Raw genomic sequence first — 20485 nt, forward strand, 5'->3', positions numbered from 1 at the left:
CTGGGGTGTGGCATACACACTGGGGGGTGGCATACACCACTGGAGAATGGCATACACCACTGGGGTGTGGCATACGCCACTGGAGAGTGGCATACACCACTGGGGGGTGGCATACACCACTGGAGAGTGGCATGCACATCTGGAGAGTGGCATACACCACTGGGGTGTGGCATACACCACTGGAGAGTGGCATACACCTCTGGACTGTGGCATACACCATTGGGGTGTGACATACACACTGGGAGGTGGCATACACCACAGAAAAGTGGCATACACCACTGGGGTGTGGCATACACATTGGGGGTGGCATACACCACTGGGGTGTGGCATACACCACTGGAGAGTGGCATACACCACTGGGGTGTGGCATACACCACTGGAGAGTGGCATATACCACGGGTGTGGCATACACCACTGGGGTGTGGCATACACCACTGGAGAGTCGCATACATCACTGGGGTTTGGCATACACACGGGTGTGGCATACACCACTGGAGTGTGGCATACATCACTGGAGAGTGGCATACACAATGGGATGTGGCATACATCACTGGGGTTTGGCATACTCACGGGTGTGGCATACTCCACTGGAGAGTGGCATACGCCGCTGGGATGTGGCACACATCATTGAAGTGGAGCATACACCGCTGGAGTGTGGCATACACCGCTCTTGTGTGTGGGATGCACCACTGGATGTGGCATACACCAGTGGAGTGTGGCATACACCACTGGAGTGTGTGGCATACAATGCTGGAGTGTGGCATACACCGCTGGAGTGTGTGGCATACACCGTTGGAGTGTGTGGCATACACCGCTGTAATGTGTGGCATACACCGCTGTAGTGTGTGGCATACACCGTTGGAGTGTGTGGCATACACCGCTGTAGTGTGTGGCATACACCACTGGCGTGTGTGGCATACACCACTGGAGTGTGTGGAATACACCGCTGTAGTGTGTGGCATACACCGCTGTAGTGTGGCATGCACATCTGTAGACGTAGCCACACCGTTGGAGTGGCATACTCAACTGGAATATGGCATACACTGCTTCACAATCCAGTAATGTTTTTTGCATATTTCTCTTGATTATGTATATAATCTTGTATCACTGTCAATGTAAATACTATAATAAGAGAGTGACCAGTATGATATTAATCGGATATCACACCCTTTAGGCACGTCTGTCATTCTTTCTGCACTTAAATATATACATACTGTCACATTTGTAAACAACTCGGTCACCATTACATACTTGAAATTCTCCAGGACAATGACAGCAGCATGCTTGTGTCTGCAGCCTAGCACACGCACGTATCACTATCGATAAATATGCTGTTGGTGTCTACTTCATATGAATTCCATCTCATATCTGCCTTCAAGTGCATGATAGAGCAGATGAATTAGCCAGAACTTATGCTCTCAGTGAACGAGGTGATTATGCCGTTCGAGTGCCTCTAATAAGCTTGAAAACTGCATGGGTGCTAGATGTTATTCTAACAGGCTTTTTATCATTACTTGAAGACTATTGCGTTAAAAGCTTCACAATAAGTATATAAAAGTTATACGAGTGCCATTGATACATTCGTTATTACTAATGTCACGCTACCTTGTTAAATAAACCATACATAGCATCTATGGTTCATGTACTCAAAGCAACATAGATATAATTAATACTTTAGTCCTGGGAAGCGACTATAGGTTATAAGTGTCTCTGGGAGTCTATGCGTGCAACCGTAGGGGAATATGATGGAGATGTGGGAGAGTAAGATGGTGATGTGGGAGAATATGATGGTGATGTGGGAGAATATGATGGTGAAGTTGGGGAATAGGATGGTGATGTTGGAGAGTATGATGGAGAGGTGGGACTATAAGATGGTGATGTGGGAGAATATGATGGACTTGTTGGAGAGTACTGCGGTGAGGTTGGGGAGTATTGTGGGCTTGTTGGACTGTAGGTGGGAGAAGTTGGAGAATATCCTGGTGAAGCTGGAGTCATGCTTGGAGATGTAGGCTGATATGCTGGTGATGAGGGAGAGTATGAGGGTGAGAGCGCATTGGCTGGACTTGGAATGTATGGACTCGTGCAGCCTGGAGACACTGGACTGCGAGGTTGTGGAGACCAAGCTGGAGAATATCCTGGTGAGAGGCCTGTTGTCTCACTTGCTGCAGCTGGAGAGAAAGATGGCCCACCTGGTGTCATACCACTACCTACACCAGGGGTCCATGCACCATAGGGTGACATTGATGGTGTTGCTCCTGAAGCCCAAGGGGTTTGGGCAGGCGTCATCCCTGAAGATGGTGATGATGCTCCAAAGATTCCTCCACCCATCATCATGCCTTGTCCTGGCATGGGGATTTCCATACCCAACTTACACTTAGCATCATCTAATACTAAGTCAAATGAACCAGAACCAATCTTGGGAAGCTGTCCTAACATAATGTTTTCAGAAACACCTCGGATAGGGTCTACTTCAGCACAAGATGCAGCTTCCATCAGCACATCCACAGACTCTTCAAATGAACATTTCATTAGTGCACCAGTATCTTGTCTATTAATTCCATGACGTGTGATAGCCATCAAGTGACCCTTGCTCGTCATAACATCACAAAGCAAGGCAAGATGACGGTAGTTCACATAAAGACCATAGAACATGAGCACAGCATTCATTTCCTTTTCAATACATTTTCGCACAGCTTCAATTCCAAGGACTTCGAATACTTCCAAGATGTCATTAGAGGAGGTTCGAACAGGATCTACATCTCTTTCAGAGAGTACTTTCATGAGAGCAGTTCCATCAGTCTCTAGCAGCCACTCAGCTATAGCCTTAAACTCGCCCTGGTCATTTACAAGGATGCGCTTCTTTTCATCAGTCTGGGGTAAATGCATGTACACTTTGGTGATGGCTTCAATACCCTGCAGAGTCAGGTCATTCAGCATATTTGCCTCTATGCACCGCAGGAAAGTATCATCTTCCATCTTGTCCACCTGCAAGAGAAAGCTGGTAAGCAAGCATGACATCCCTTATACTAGTCACTAGCCCACAAACTATATAACAAGCCAACAAGAATTCTTTTAAAAAATCTAATCAAGCACAATCTTTAAATCTAATCAAGCACAACCCAGTACTTTTTCTCATCCTCATATCGGACAGACAAGAACACAAGCTATAGCACTGCATCATCCTTTGCAGATGACACTAGGATCTTCATGAGATTAGGCAACATAGAGGACACGGCAAACCTCCAATCAAATGTAGATCAGGTTTTTTCTATGAAAATAATATGGTGTTTAACGAAGATAAGTTCCAGCTCATGCGCTATAAAAACGGAAACCACGTACAAAACTCAGGCAAATCATAACATAGAACGAAAAGGCAATGTAAAGGATCTGGGTGTACTCATGTCGGAAGACCTTACCTTTAAAGAACACAAAAAAGTAGCCGTCACAACTGCAAGAAAAATGACCGGTTGGATAACAAGAACTTTTCACACTAGAGATGCTATACCGATGATGATACTTTTCAAAACGCTTGTGCTCTCTAGAGTGGAGTACTGCTGCACAATGACAGCCCCTCTCAAAGCTGGAGAAATTGCTGACCTGGAGAGCGTGCAGAGATCCTTTACTGCTAGAATCCACTCAATAAAACATCTAAACTATTGGGACCGACTAAAGAGCCTAAATCTGTACTCCCTTGAGCGCAGGCAGGAGAGATACATAATAATTTACACGTGGAAAATATTAGAGAGGCATGGCAGGACATGGCAGGATGGCAGAATACCCCGGTTGAAAAGCAGAGGTGCAACAGGTACTCAAGAGAGAACTATCAACATCAGAGGCCCGAGACTGTTCAACACGCTTCTGCTACACACAAGGGGGGGGCGACCGGGGAGCCGGTCGGCCGAGCGGACAGCACACTGGACTTGTGATCCTGTGGTCCTGGGTTCGATCCCAGGCGCCGGCGAGAACAATGGGCAGAGTTTCTTTCACTCTATGCTCCTGTTACCTAGCAGTAAAATAGGTACCTGGGAGTTAGTCAGTTGTCACGGGCTGCTTCCTGGGGATGGAGGCCTGGTCGAGGACCGGGCCGCGGGACACTAAAGCCCCGAAATCATCTCAAGATAACCTCAAGAAGGAGCATAACTGGCAAACCCCTCACAGTGTTCAAGAGAGAACTGGATAAGCACCACCAAATGATACCTGATCAACCAGGCTGTGACTCATACGTCAGGCTGCGAGCAGCCGCATCCAACAGCCTTGTTGATCAGCCCAGCAACCAGGAGGCCTGGTCGACAACCGGGCCATGGGGACGCTAAGCCCCGGAAGCACCTCAAGGTAAGTAACCCCTCAATCATAAATTAAGCAGTGTGATATCTGGAAAATATCTACGCTGCACAGCCTACTGCAAAAGCAGTAAAAGTAAGTAATTATCAAAAGAAGGCACCAAGCCAGGGAAGCTATGTAGCACTGTCAAAAGTGCAAGATATTCAAAAGGCGCAAAATATCACTAAGGATGCCAATAACAGAACAAAAGCGCATAAGGCGAACAACATCAAAGGCATCCGATTCACCAAGGATACTATCGAGGGACAGTCGGGAAGCAAGACGCACCCACATCCTGGAAAGCAGGACATTCAACAAGGATATGCACTGCCATAAGAGGGACAATGCAAATCGGACAATAAGGAGCAGGGTGGCGCTCCAAGTGCCCGTGAGTTTAATGGGTACGGCCAATACCTAACCTTGTCAGAGTTGTTTCCTACCGCCGGTTCTGGTGGTAGGAGGAAGGCCACGGGGACACACCACCCTGCTTGTTACCAGTGACAAGACCAGCGATCCTGCCAACTAGCATGAATAAAAGGGTAGAAGTCGGTTGTTAAATGAGCGGTAGCATCCGCACGCTCATTTAAGGAAATACCAATATGGCTGGGAACCCAGCAAATCTCAACTATCTTAAATCTGCTGGAGATAATTGGCAACACGAACCGAGAGTGAACCTTGCAAGTGAGACAACCGTACAGAAAGGGGAAGGTGATGAAAGGGAAGAGGGCCCACAGGAGGGGGTAATGGTCAAAGTACGACATAAGAGAGAGTGAGGGTATTGAGACCGTGCAAAGTAGTGAAGACAGTAGCGATTACAGCGATCTTGTAGACAGGATGCCGGTCTCAACAATCAGGCTCTGGATAGGGGTCAAACGAAAGGCACCAGAGCTAAGATGGAGCAAATTATGGTGAAGAGCATCAAGACGAAGGGTGGAGGTGTATTGTCTTCTCCTACCACCCCCATTCTTTTGTCTGTACACATATATTTACTTTATTTGAACTTTGTTACAAAAAAGGAGTTACATAAGGGCAGACAAGTGAACAGGACATCGAGTTTAGACAGCACGAGAGAGGAATGTAAAGAGGAGCGTGCACCTATCAGCTCCCCCAGAAAGTATGGGACAAGAGTGCTTGAGTGCTTACCAAAAGTAGAGCATCTGACAAAGAAAATATAACATGCACTTTTATTATGAAAATGGATGAATTTGAGACCATCAGATCAATAATAAAAATAGAACTGACTGGACTAGAAGCAACATACTAAATAAAAGGATTTAAACATTTAATGTGCTAGATATCTCTAATGTCCAGAATATTCATGTAAATTTTGCCTAATGAATTTTATAAATATTGAAAGCATTAAAGGACAGAGTAAAGTGAAATAACCTGTTCCTCTGCATCATCAGCCAATTTGTCGTCACCAACAATAATACGGATCCGGAGTACAAGCTTCTCTGCATTATCGTCATTAAAGATGCAATTAAGATCATCACCAAAGCCAGAGTAGATCTTTTGAGAAATTTGTTCCATAGTCAGCTTCTTATCTGCATGAAATTAATTTCTTTATTACATAGTGTTACAACTCTACAAATAATTAATGTTAATATACTTTGTCAATACAGAAGACTTAAAACATTATTTGAACATTTATCAATCAATTCTGCAGTGCATAAGATCCAAGCAATATACAGCATCCAGCATTTTAATTTCTACATTAATCAACATTACTAACCTGTCATTTTTTTACGATCAAGCTCAATGCGAAGAAGCCATGGGGAGATTCTAGAGACATCGAAGTCAGGCATTTCATAATAAACATTGACAAACTCCTGATCCTCAGTAATACAAGTGTTCTGGGGATCTGGGTCATAGTAGATGGCAGTGTTGGATGTTACCTGCAAAATGTCAAAAAGTTTGCTTACAGTTCCCTTAATAAGGACTGGCTCCAACTGCACTTAAAACTCTCTTCTTTAACATTTTTTTGTTATAGCAGGTTGGTAAGTTCCATATTTTAACTCCACACAATCCAGCTTGCTACTTTATGAATAACAATATGGCTAATGCACATAATGGGTTACATTTTTGTACAGTACGATGCTACCTCCCACAATTTCTACAACCCACAAATGTTCTCTCTATGGCTGGAAATTTTGCTTAAAAATTGCAGTTAGGTATTTAATTCAGGAAAGAAGAAAATTTTGAAAAAAATAAAATAAAATTTGGCGATTATTTTTCCCCCATATATCCTTGATGGACGAGTTAATTTGATTTCTAAGACTTTACAGGAATATATTCATCACTATCCAATATTGAAAAGAAATATTTATAATACAAGAGATAAAGAAACAGACAAATAAAACCCCAAAAGCACCGTCAGTTTCACCATCAGTTCTTACCTTGCGTAAAGTTGTGTGTTCCAGACGACACAACACATTCTTGGCTTTCTCAGCATCCCTAGCTGAATCTCCAACCAAAAACACTGTAAGGGAGGGAGCCTTGGGTTTCTTACTGATGTTGATAATTTCCTTCAGCCTTGGCACACCCAATGTTACATTCTTGGATGATACACCAGCAAAGTGGAAAGTGTTCAGCGTCATCTGAGTAGCAGGTTCTCCAAGTGACTGGGCTGCTAAAGCCCCAACCATTTCTCCAGGAGCAGCATAAGCAATAATAAATCATTAAAGAACTGGAGCTCACTCTTCAAACTAAAACACTGTATAATTGTGTGTACCAAATTTAGTAAAAAAGATCAAAAAGTAGTAAAGCCACAAATGGCAAAACTATCCTTTGCTAACCCTAATCGGATGTCAACCAAATTGTTACATTGGTGACAATTCTTAAATAAATATGTAAAATAATATTGTGTATACAGTTTTAATAGGTGCTAATACTCACAATTGCCTGATGGAATCTGGTCTCAATTTCACCAACAAGCCAGTTGAAAGATTCACTGGTTAATTTGTATTCTTCAGCTACTTTCTTAGTACACAAAGTTGACCTAACTAAGCACTGGAAACAGAACGTGGCATTTTCATTAGCCTGTAAACTGATGCGATCCTCTCCTGTTACAATGGTGCATTTATTCAACATGTCTCGCACACCCTCTACCACTCTAACAGGTGATAAATCTGTTGGTGTTCTTTTATTAATGTGGAAAATCTTCTGCACATTCCAGATCATGCGTTCCAAGTTACATGGTAGCACCACCTGTGGAGATATAATTATTTTATATGCAATAGTATGGTCATTTTGTAATATTTTGCAGTAAAAATTGCAAATTCTGACCAAACACATCTTAGAATGTATTATTTAATGTACTTGTGCTTTAAGACACACACACTAAGAACACTGACCATAAATAACACTACTAAACTACCAACCATATTTTTGGTTCATATATAGGAAGTACACTTAGTAAAATAAACTTAGCAAAAATGGGAAATGCAAACTCACTTTGGTATCACCTTTAGGGAATACATCTCGCAGTCCAAACCGATCTTCTTGAAGTTTCTGCCATTCTCCTTCAAGGATACTGATAGCCTCGGGCGATCCAATCAATTCTCGAACAGCGTCTTCGTTAAACAGCCTACGAAGGTATCTCTCATTGGTAACATCAAATCTATACTTGTCTTCAAATAGACGGTTTGATAGTTTAACAGTTGGCATTTTCTGGAACTCTACATACTCTCCAGCCAATCCATCTTCACCATACCTAAGCTGAATCACTTGACTAACACTGTTTCTCACTGTACCATCATAGTTTACCATTACACTCTCCATAGCTTTTATCAAACGTCGCTGGATATATCCTGTTTCTGCAGTTTTCACAGCTGTATCAATGAGACCCTCACGACCACCCATAGCATGGAAATAAAATTCAGAGGGAGTTAGGCCGGCAAGGTAGGAATTTTCCACAAATCCTCTAGATTCCGGACCATAGTCATCCTTGATGAAGTGAGGAAGTGTTCTCTTACGGAAGCCAAATGGAATTCTCTTCCCTTCAACATTCTTTTGCCCTACACAAGCAATAACTTGTGAAATGTTAATATTGGAACCTTTAGAACCAGATACCACCATAGCCTTTAAATTATTATATTCTGTCAATGACTTCTTGGCAGATAAACCAGTTTTATCTCGAGCATCATTCAGGATACGATTCACTTGATTTTCGAAGGTCTGCCTGAGTGTGTTACCAGGAGTAGGTTCAAGTTCATCATTGTGAGCTTTGTGGATCACTTCTATCACATCCTCCTTAGCTTTGCGAATGGTGTCTTGGATGACTCGGTAGGTAGCAGGATCAGAGATAGTATCTCCAATTCCAATACTCATACCTTCTAGAAGTAGCCAATTATTAACAACAGTCTGGATGTTGCCATAAAATCTGCCAGCAATTTCGTGTCCCAATTCCATCCAGGCAACGTGCAACATGGATCCAGACGAAGCACCAAGTGTTCTCTTGCACAAAATGCCCATGATCAACTCTCCATGCTCCACCAAGACCTGGAATTTGTTATTAAATATTACAAAAATACAAGTTACTTATATCTAGGTGGTGTCAGTATGATTGAATTATACAATATACTGACACTGAATGACATACATCTCTCCAGGTACTGAAGTAGATAATAATGATACACAAAATAATCAAAATCTAAAAATTACTATACCCCTATGCACAAAGTCAATGGTTCTTTTTGAGATGCCACTCCAGCCAATCAAAACAGTTTTCACCAGGAGAGGTAGGAATATTAATGCACACAATCTTAACAGGAACTTAAAAACACACATATCTCCTGCACTAAACACAATTAGTACAACAAATGAACTTCACAGGTGATATACAGGCTTCATATCAGTAGTGAAGATCTAAATGGATAGGTCTAAAATGATTCAACATTGGTTGGCATTTACATTATTCCAACCCATCCTCCTGTTTAGATAGTACCTATTGAGACGATCGTCAATAGTCCGAATTCGTACGTACCTTTTAGATAGTATTATACTGACTAGTAAGGAATTATTTTAAAATATATAAAGCTAAAACAAACTTAAATATCCCTCGGCCTAGAATAGCACACATATGTACTATATTTGGCCTCGGGAGGTTAGGTTAGTTTAGGTTGTCAAAGCAACAAGTAAAAAATTTTCCAGTCTGTCCAACTCAATAGTTCAGATTTCTACTTTCTAATTTCATTGTATGTCGGTATATATACTATGGTCCTCATCGTCAAATATAAACAAGTACTCATCATACTAAGTACGTACTACCAAAACAGGAGGATGGGCAGCATTACGTAAAGGAAATTACACGAGCAGCAGAGTCAGTAGGAAACCAAATTTAGAGGATTTCTAATATGAGGAAAAAATGCTCTAAAAGTGATACTTTACACATGCCACTCAAGCTAATAGATGGTCTTACACCAAATAAGGAATTAAGGTGCCAATATTAAGTACACATGTAAACATTTATGAATGAAGTTTAAATATTTCTGATCCGAGTCCAGGTGCAAGGCTATTAGACAAAGCAAACGTTACTGAACTTTCTGATCAAAGTAATTATTTTCATACCTTTGTATCACCAGGGGAGATCCATTTGTAAGGGCCATCATCTTCATCATCAGGGTGGGTAGAATGGGTCTTGACTAGGTTAAGATTACCAGGAATGATGAGTGAGAACAACTGTTTCCCTGTCCATAATGGCTTGGGCTTGAGGATGGCTGGCTGGGGCATGCGTCCATCCCAGATTGGCAAAAACATCAGCAAGTTCATCATCTCGCACTAAAGAAAAAACAATTATGGTATACCATTAAAGAAGTAGAGAATGTATGTAAAAAGTTAAATAGCCCACCTATGAATATTAAATAATATCAGACATGCAGGGAATCCTCATTGAATGAGCTTTCTATACTGTAATATGGTAAACTAAGTGACCACTCGAAGGCAAAATGAAGGGACAGCCAAAATGAAAAGTTGAAAGACAAAATGAAGTTAAAAACAGCCAAAAATCTTAGGTGTTTCCACAAACTTGCTCAAACTCTGATTTTTTTTATATTCTACATGTCAAACTCACCAACTTTTGCTAAAGGATCAACATCGTAACAGGAATACAAACAAAAAAATTAAACCAAAAATAATTTTAAATCAATAGTAAATTGCAAATTTAATATTTTTAAAGATAATTTAAAGTTTTAAAAGTTTACAAAATTTATCTTGGTCTAAGAACGACATATGATCATTTTTTTTAAGTTTGGGCCACTTGGGGCCATTGAAGTGTGTGGCTGGTCGCCTGCCAGGGCAGTGAAAAGTATTAAATCACTAACAATGTACACACTACCTTTTCCAAGAATACGTCTCGCTTGGTAATTTTCCGGACAGCAGTCAGGGTGTCCTGTACAATACCCATCACAGGCTTGTTGGCCTGTGGGGTATTGATCATTCGGGGGGTCACGTGCAAGTTCTCAATTTCAGCTCTAGTCTCCATACTCTGGGGCACATGTAAGTTCATTTCATCTCCATCAAAATCAGCTTTGTATGGTGATGTTACTGACAAGTTCATTCGGAAGGTTGACCAAGGCAATACCTGTAACACACGTAAAATAAAATAACATGGAATATTTCTTAAAATAATACAAATCTAAATTCTGCAACAATAAAAAGATAGTTTAAATTATGTTGTCAATATTCCTAGTGTAACTGCAGGTCTCTTGCTACTTTAGAGTCTGGTACTAACTCATTTTTCACCTATAAATCTTGACCATAGTAAGACTACAAATAGGAAGCTGCATGTGAATAATGCAACATTTAAGCTGATGACTAATTTGTTCTACATCTGTAAAAGGCTAACCATTATTGAAGTACTGTAAAAGCCTCAATCTCATTTCAGATACTTTAAAAGTTATTTTTCATTATATAGCACAAGTCAGGGCAAATTCAGCCTCCTTCCCATACACAAGCCCACAAAATACTTTTATCAAGACATTCTTGACAAGGCACATACATCCATCTTGTTTTCATATTAAATGTAGCAATTAAGTTAAACATTTCCAATACAGATTTATCTCTACAATATTCATTTATATTAGAAAATGTTAAATCTGATCTACAAATATAATAATTAATCTTAAATAATATGAATTAATGAAATACTCTAGTTCTTAAGAGTAGTTGAAGAGCAGGGGTTAGAGAGAACTCTCATCAGAGGCATGAGACTGTTCAACACGCTCCCACTACACATAAGGGACATAACTGGCCGACCACTCAGTGTTCAAGAGAGAACTGGATAAGCACCTCCAAAGGATACCTGATCAAACAGCGTCAAACAGCCTGGTTGACCAGTCCAGCAACAAGGAGGCCTGGTCAACAAGACCGGTTTACTGGGACGCTAAACCCCGGAAATACCCCAACGGTAACTTACCTTAACTCTGTGTCCCATCATAGACATTTTATGCAAAGTGGGCTGACGATTGAAAATGACTAAGTCACCATCTGTGATATGTCTCTCAACTTTGTAGCCACACTGAAGGTGGAGATCAGATGGCTTTGGATGATAGCGTAAATCAATACGAGCCCCGTTGTCACGTACAATGTACTTTGCTCCAGGATACTGGTTGTTACCACGCTTCACAAGCTCCATCATTCTGATGAAAATTTTAATACATTTATTGTAAAGGGAAGCAAAATAGGAAAAAATGTTAAAAATGCCTGCCTTAGGGTTTCCCTAAGGCATACACAAAAAAGATTGTTTTAATTATGTTACGAATATGCCATGCTTATTAAGAAAAGCAAGTACTGTATATTGATAAAGTAAAGTTCAAGTAAAAAAAAAAAAAAAAAAATATAGAAATAAAAAAATATATTATATAAAATATAATATAAAGAACTGCTATTTCACATTCTCAAAAAAAAAAAACTTACTTTGTCATGTTGAATGGTGTTACAATTTCTGGATATGTAAGATTCTGGGCAATGGATCTAGGTACTCCAACTTGGTCAATACGTAGATTGGGATCTGCAGTGATAACAGTTCTGGCAGAAAAATCTACACGTTTTCCCATGAGGTTACCACGAATCCTCCCTTCCTTGCCCTTAAGGCGAGCTTTGATAGCTTTTAGTGGTCTTCCAGATTTCTGTAAGGCTCTAGGCATTCCAGGCATATCATTATCTGTTAAAGTAGCCACATGAAACTGAAGCATCTTCAAATTTTCCACTATGATGTGAGCAGCTGCTCCAGCTTGTTCATTGCGCACAAGTTCATTGTTGGCCTTTATAATATCGGCCAATTTGTGAGTCAAGTCATCTTGATTACGAGCTGAACCATGCATGACTACAGCTGGCCGTACTGGCAAAGGTGGCACAGGTAATACTGTCATGATCATCCAGTCAGGTCGGGCATATTTGGGATCCATTCCTAGTAAGTAGCATTCCTCATCTAATGAAAGAATGGCACAAGTTAACAATATGAGATACTAAGTGATTTAAATACTATTTAAATATATTTTCATTTTTTTTAAATAAATAACTATACATAGGTAAAAACATAAGTTTTATATAATTATACAATTATAGATCTAAATACTGTCCATAAATACAGCATATACAGTATAGCTCAAATTATAAATATAACGTTTTTATTTCAACAAAATGCACACTAACACTGAAGTTTATATGAATACCACATTAAATAGCATATCAACACCTGCAGCACTTTCTGTACAGTGCCGAGATAAACACACAGGCTTTACTAGTAAGGATTTTTTTTAAATTCTGTGACAATGGTAGTTTTGTCTTACTGTATTTGGTTACTGTTAGAATGCAACACACACAAACACACACACACACCTTGCTAATATTTATGTATAGTTTAGGAATTAGAAAATAATGTCATTGAAGCAACTGTTTCTGCAAATTTTGTTTCAACTAAATATCTAGAGCAGACCAAAAACATTGGTCTATGATATGTGATGTGAAACCAACATTTTAGTCATTCATGCCAAAAACATTAAAAAACAACAACACACCATTAACTAGGAGTAGAAATATTTTAAGGAAAATAAAATCTGTTAAGGGCCATTAGAAATTACCAAGCAATGAAAAAACATGGCAACAACTCGGCTACTGATAGCAATAGGGTGCATGCTCACCCAAGAGAGAGATGAAATTTTCAGACGCTAGGAAAACTGCCAATTATCTAGGGCAAACCCTAAGGGGTGGAATTCAATTACCACATAGTTACGCATATCCCAACTTACAACTAAATAACCACTGCACTCTATAATATATAGTATCAAATTAATAGTTTATGATACTTGGTGGCATAAGTACATAATATTTCAATTGCTAATTCCTGCACAAAATACTGTAGCAAAAAATAATTTGAGGAAATATTCCAGTACAGTAATGTACACAGGAATATTTTCAGTACATTACTGTACTGAAAATATTCCAGTAATGGACACAGGTAGCAGGGAACTATCAACAATTAAATCTGGTCAATACTGTGTACTTTACAAGATCGTAAATGCAAAATATCCATTTCCATCAGTTTATATTAATGTCATGACGAGCGAACACCTACCATACATGCCGAGTTTCTCTCACGAAGGATATGCTCCCCGAAAATCTAACCCCAACACCAAACAGTACGTTGAATTTTTTCTGAAGTCTCAGATGCATTCTAGATTTTCCTAGGTTCACTGCTCCTCTATCCCAAACTATTTCCTTTACTTATGGTACCTAGCATAATCTTGGCTGCTTACCAAGAATATATTTTCCTTCAAGTTTTGAATACCCATTTGACTAGCAAATTTAAATCCATGAAAACTTGAAAAGTTCAAAGTTGAAAAAAGAAATCTCACTAATGTCTCGACACCAATGCATATATCATGTGTACTTTATGCAAGCCACATTTTCATTAAAATTAAAGATTTCGTGGAAATAAAATTTAAATAAAAAAAAACATTAATACCCTAAATAAATAAAATTAATTTAATAATATTAACCCACCTGTTATATGCTTGAATATCTCATATACACGCTCAGCAGTGAGGATCTGCTTTCGGTCTTGGGTATCTTCATTTACATGCTTCCACTCTGCTACAAGTTCCAAACCAACTCGTTTAATGTTTGGTTGATATCGACCACAACCACCATGGCCTGATCCTTTCTTTGCCATGGTGGGATCATCTGGATCCTTGTTAACATCAATTTCATCACCTTCACAAATCATTTTTCCTTTACACAAATTGTACACATGCTGAAGTCGCTTTCGGGGCTGCCCTTTGGACTTTGTCACAATCTCACGTATTTTGGGATATTGCTGAAATTAAAAAGCACATTAATGAAAGGAAAACAAAAGAGTGGGAAGTAAACTCCCAAAAATGTATTAACAAAATGGTAAAAATAGCTTTGAATCCGAGGTCTACACGTGCCCAGCACCTAAAAGCAGGGATAAGCTTATATGGCAGAGTGGAAAGTGAAAGTAATAAATCAAGAACAGATGTACAGAATGTAGTTTGTTAGTGTAAAAAATTAAAGGATGTTCAACATCCTAGGTTTATGTGAGACTAAGTTATGAGGAATGTTTTAGGAAACTCTAACGACCGGGCCGCGGGGACGCTAAGCCCCGGAAGCACCTCACGGTATGGTCAGATCATTTTGCAGTGCTGTGCAAAACTGGGAAAGTTTTGCACAGCAAAACTACAGACACTACACATTCAATCAATGAAAGTGTAGTGTCTAAAATGTAAGGAAGTTTGAGATAGTGGAAGAAGGTAAAAAATAAAGATTAGGCTAACATTTTGATGAAGTAATGATAAACTGCAAAAAACAAAATGCATATAATAATACTTATAATGCATTATGGATGAGAGAGTGCCATAACCTAGGGTGCTGGACGAGCATACTGGGTAAGTTCGCCAGGCATTAAAATATTGTAAACCAGCCAAATTATAACTAAGTAACTACAGTAAACTGAGTTAATAAAATATTGAAAACAAGCAGAGTTATCTTGATAACTACAAGTTATCAAGATATGAGTTATTACAAACTTATGAAAAATTGCTTATGATATACATTAGCAGAAGGAAATTCAAATTATCTCGCCACCTTACCCAGCATACATAACCCACACCTGATATGCTTATGGCATACATTATTTAATGACTGTTACCTTTAACATTTATTCATTATCTAAATGAAAAATGCTCCTAGAAATTTTAAAGGAATGTTAAACTTTTGTCAGCCTGTCAGCCATTAACAAGAGTGAATGACAAAACCAGAGCGCCTTGATTGTCTGATGCGGCAAAACAAAACATCACATCCAGAAATACAGGTTTCAAATCCTGTATAGCAATTCACTTGGCCAAAATATAAACAACTATACAGCTGATCTTAGAGGTGGTAAGAGTTGGGGTACAAATTCCACTTTACAATATATTTCAATAAATGTACAGTATGATGAAACATACTAAAATAGTTTTTTCCCACAAAATTTCCTTGTAAAATAGGGGTGCGTTCTATATGAGAGTGCGAGTTTTATGGTCCTGGGATACAGTATCTAGAAAGTATGCAATCATCTGTATACACAAGTGGAGTTGTAAGGGAAGTGTAAACCTAATGTCTTGTACAACACTTGACATTAACAGGGACATAACATTCTCAGACCACAAACTGATTGAGGTTTATCATTTGAAAATCTGGTAATTTTATGAGAAATGCCCAGTTCATTCAGAATACTTACCGCATTGAAGAGAAGTTTGCTGCAATAGAAGCACACACATCTTAAAATCTTCATCGTTTTTGTTAAAAAACCAACATGAAAAACAGGCTTGGCAAGCTCCAAGTGACCAAAATGTCCAGGGCAGTCCGTCATGTTGCCGGCACATGTAGTGCAGCGGGTGTTCCTATATGGGAAATGAATGGATATCGAGGGCACTTGGTGTCAATTGCCGGCTGGAAAGATATTGCAAATCAAATGCAATATCTTTCATAGACAACTGGGAACACTTCTATGGAAGAAATGAAATGTATGCTCGTGATGGGGTGCATCTATCGAGAGCTGGGGTTGTTGCTGTTGCGAACTCGCTAGAAGAAGTGGTTAGAGGTGTTTGTTTGGGTTTAAACTGTTAGTAGATAGAGGTATGGGAATTGATTTGGAGGAAGGAGGTAATAAAAGTATGTGTTTGTGGGAGAAAGGAATTGGCAAAACGATCAGGGAAAGAGAAGGTCCGCAAAATAACAATTCACTTAGGGTATATTACACTAACAGTAGAAGTCTAAGAAATAAAATTAACGAATTAAATGCTCTTGTCTGCACAGAAAAAATAGATATTATTGCACTTACCGAAACGTGGATGAATGTAGAAAATAGAGAACTATTAGCTGAATATCAAATATATGGATTTAAACTATTTCACACAGATAGATATATTAGACGAGGAGGTGGAGTAGCCATATATGTTAGGGACAATTTGAAATGTAGTCTCAAAGAGGGAATCAAAACAGAGCCACACACAGAAACTATTTGGATTGAATTAAACGAAAAAGCTAATAATATTATAATAGGAGTAATATATAGGCCACCAAATTTAGACAGAATGGAAGCAAAGCATCTATGGGATGAAATATCTAGAGCATCTAGATCTAACAGTATTTATGTCATGGGTGACTTTAATTTTAGCGGAATAAACTGGTTGAACAAAACAGGGAATAGTGAAGCAGAAGATTTTCTAGAATTAATTGACGATTGCTTTCTTACGCAACACATTAAGGAACCAACACGGGAAAATAATATTTTAGATTTAGTGTTAACTAACAGGGAAACGCAAATTAATGACATCGAAATAGGGAGTGAGCTAGGGAGCAGTGATCACAAAGAAATCAGATTTAGCATAGAATGGAATAGACCAGTAGGAGAAAATTCTGTTAAAGTGCCAGATTTTCGAAAAGCTGATTTTAATAGCCTAAGAAATTTATTGGGTCAAATTGATTGGAAAGGCTTGGGTATGGGGTGTGGGCCGGTCTTGGAGCGAGACATGAACCCAGCGATAGGTGACTTAAATGGGGATTTCGATGTGGATTCAATATATAACTTATTTAAGAATATTCTAAACAAAGCACAGGAACGTAGTATACCATACAAATTGAATAGATCGTATACTAATGACCCAAAGTGGATAACAAAGAATTTGAAGAACCTTATAGGTAAAAAGAGAGCTTGGTACAAAAGGATTAAAAATGGGGAGGTCACTTTAGAACAGGAATTCGTACAACTGGTTAGAAATGTTAAAAAAGAGATAAGGAAAGCAAAAAGAAACTATGAAGTTCGCATAGCAGGGCAAGCAAAGACAAATCCTAAAGGGTTTTTTCAGTTATATCGTACTAAGACTAGGGAAAGGATAGGTCCATTAAAAACTGAGACAGGTCAAATAACAGATAGTGATGAAGAGATGAGTAGTATTTTTAATAAATATTTTGTATCTGTATTTACTAAAGAGGAACTTAACAATATGCCTTCAGCCGAACAAGTCTATGTGGGTGGGGACGAGGACAGGTTGACGAGTTTAGCAGTTACCAGGGAGGATGTTCTTAAACAAATAGTAAAACTCAAACCAAACAAATCCCCAGGGCCGGATGAAGTGTTTGCTAGGGTGCTTAAAGAATGCAAAGAGGAGCTTTGTGACCCACTGTCAACCATATTTAATAAATCAATAGAGTCAGGCAGAGTGCCGGAGTTTTGGAAGGTTGCTAATGTGATACCAGTTTTTAAGAAAGGAGATAGATCACTTGCGTCTAACTATCGACCAATTAGCCTAACGTCTATTGTGGGAAAGTTACTCGAATCTATAATAGCAAATAAAATTCGTCTTCATCTTGAAAAACATAAATTAATAATCGAGTCGCAACATGGTTTTATAAATGGCCGTTCATGTTTAACAAATTTGTTATCTTTTTATTCTAGCATTGTTGAGGCAGTTGATAGTGGTAAGGATTGCGATGTTGTATACCTTGACTTTAGCAAAGCTTTTGATACAGTGCCACATGAAAGACTGATTAAAAAGATAGAGTCTCATGGTATTGGGGGTGCTATATTAAGCTGGATTAGGGCATGGCTATACCAAAGGAAACAGAGAGTTAGTATAAATGGAATCAAGTCAGAGTGGGAAAATGTTGTAAGTGGAGTGCCTCAAGGCTCTGTCCTGGGACCTCTGTTGTTTATAATATATATAAATGATTTAGATTCAGGTTTGAGTAGCAACATTTGCAAATTTGCCGATGATACGAAAATCGGTAGGGAAATTAATTCGGAGGAGGACTCACTATCACTTCAAGTTGATCTAGATAGGGTTTTGAAATGGTCAAAGGATTGGCAGATGCAGTTTAATGCTGATAAATGTAAAGTTCTGAGGTTAGGTAATGATGATAGAGTTACAAGATACGAGCTAGATGGTGTTGTGATTGCGAAGTCGGATTGCGAAAGGGATCTGGGAGTTATGATTAGTAAGAATTTAAAACAAAAGGATCAATGCATAAATGTTCGTAATAAGGCAAATCGGACACTTGGATTTATTAATCGCAGCGTTAGTAACAAGACACCTGGTGTGGTTCTCAAGCTATATCTTGCTCTAGTTAGGCCCCATTTAGATTATGCAGTTCAGTTTTGGTCGCCATATTATAGAATGGATATAAATTCACTTGAACGTGTCCAGCGTAGGATGACTAAGTTAATTCCCCAAATTAGAAATCTTTCATATGAAGAAAGATTAACAAAGCTTAAGTTGCATTCACTGGAAAGGCGAAGAGTTAGGGGTGACATGATAGAGGTTTACAAGTGGATGAATGGACATAACCGGGGGGATATTAATAGGGTATTAAAAGTATCAACACAGGACAGAACACGAAACAATGGATATAAATTGGATAAGTTTAGATTTAGGAAAGACTTGGGTAAATACTGGTTCAGTAATAGGGTTGTTGATTTGTGGAACCAATTGCCGCGTAACATTGTGGAGGTGGGGTCCCTCGATTGTTTCAAGCACGGGTTGGACAAGTATATGAGTGGGATTGGGTGGTTATAGAATAGGAGCTGCCTCGTATGGGCCAATAGGCCTTCTGCAGTTACCTTTGTTCTTATGTTCTTATATCTTGCTCTAGTCACGCCGCGTAACGTGGTGGAGGTGGGGTCCCTCGATTGTTTCAAGCGCGGGTTGGACAAGTATATGAGTGGGATTGGGTGGTTATAGAATTGGAGCTGCCTCGAATGGGCCAATAGGCCTTCTGCAGTTACCTTTGTTCTTATGTTCTTATGTTCTTATCCAAACAGCCCTGTCGTGGATCCATGAGCCCTCCAAGCTTGGGCCTTCCATTCTCATAAACTTCAGCGTACTTTATTCCACCTTCTGTTGCCGACATGTATATATAGTGTAATAAGTGTAATAACGTGTGTATATAGTGTAATAACACAAACAGTATGGTGGGAGGAATGTTGGCGTATGAGGTGTTGGTGACGGAGGGAGGTGGCGTCCGCTGGCTGGTGTGTCTTGTCATGCATTGTATGATGGCCACTATACTGTTTGGACACCATTCCAGCTTAGTTGTACAGTTAAGGTGAACAAAACATTTAGATACTGTGAATATAGAACGTGTGAATATAGTGCAACAACAGCAAAAGGACTATGTAGGGAGGAGCCTATCTATACTATCCTGTTGAGTTTACCCAAACAACAGCCACGGTCTAGTGCTTTGCGCATTTAATCATGTTTGTGGATATTGGGAGTGGTTACACTAATGTGCATTATTCTTGTGAAGCTAAAGTTATTTATCACAGCAATATACTTCACTTAACTATATGCCTGCTAACTAGAGCAGGCATTTTTTGCTGTTAATAACATTAGTGTGGGTTTAACATTGACCCATAATATATATATATTTGTATACGCAACGCGCAAATTTTTAATTTGGTATTGGTAAAAATGTAGGAGAGAGATCGGTGTACCAACTACCGTGGCTGTGAAGGTCTGGCTCCTGTGTGGTGGCGCTCCTCCAGTCCCGCCACTACACACACACCATAATCCTATAGTTCTATCACCAAGACCATAATTCATTGCTCGTAACCACCTTTATTTATGCTGATAGAATTTATACAACTGGAGCAGCGTTAGTAGCATGA

At 39.3% G+C, this 20485-nt stretch overlaps 1 pseudogene; it reads right to left on the reverse strand.

The window, feature by feature from the left end:
• Positions 1-1683: 1683 nt before the first annotated feature.
• On the reverse strand, positions 1684-19728 carry LOC138364765 (DNA-directed RNA polymerase II subunit RPB1-like; annotated as a pseudogene).
• Positions 19729-20485: the final 757 nt, after the last annotated feature.

This window comes from Procambarus clarkii, chromosome 14 (genome assembly GCF_040958095.1).
Source record: "Procambarus clarkii isolate CNS0578487 chromosome 14, FALCON_Pclarkii_2.0, whole genome shotgun sequence".
In the NCBI taxonomy this organism is placed as follows: domain Eukaryota; kingdom Metazoa; phylum Arthropoda; class Malacostraca; order Decapoda; family Cambaridae; genus Procambarus; species Procambarus clarkii.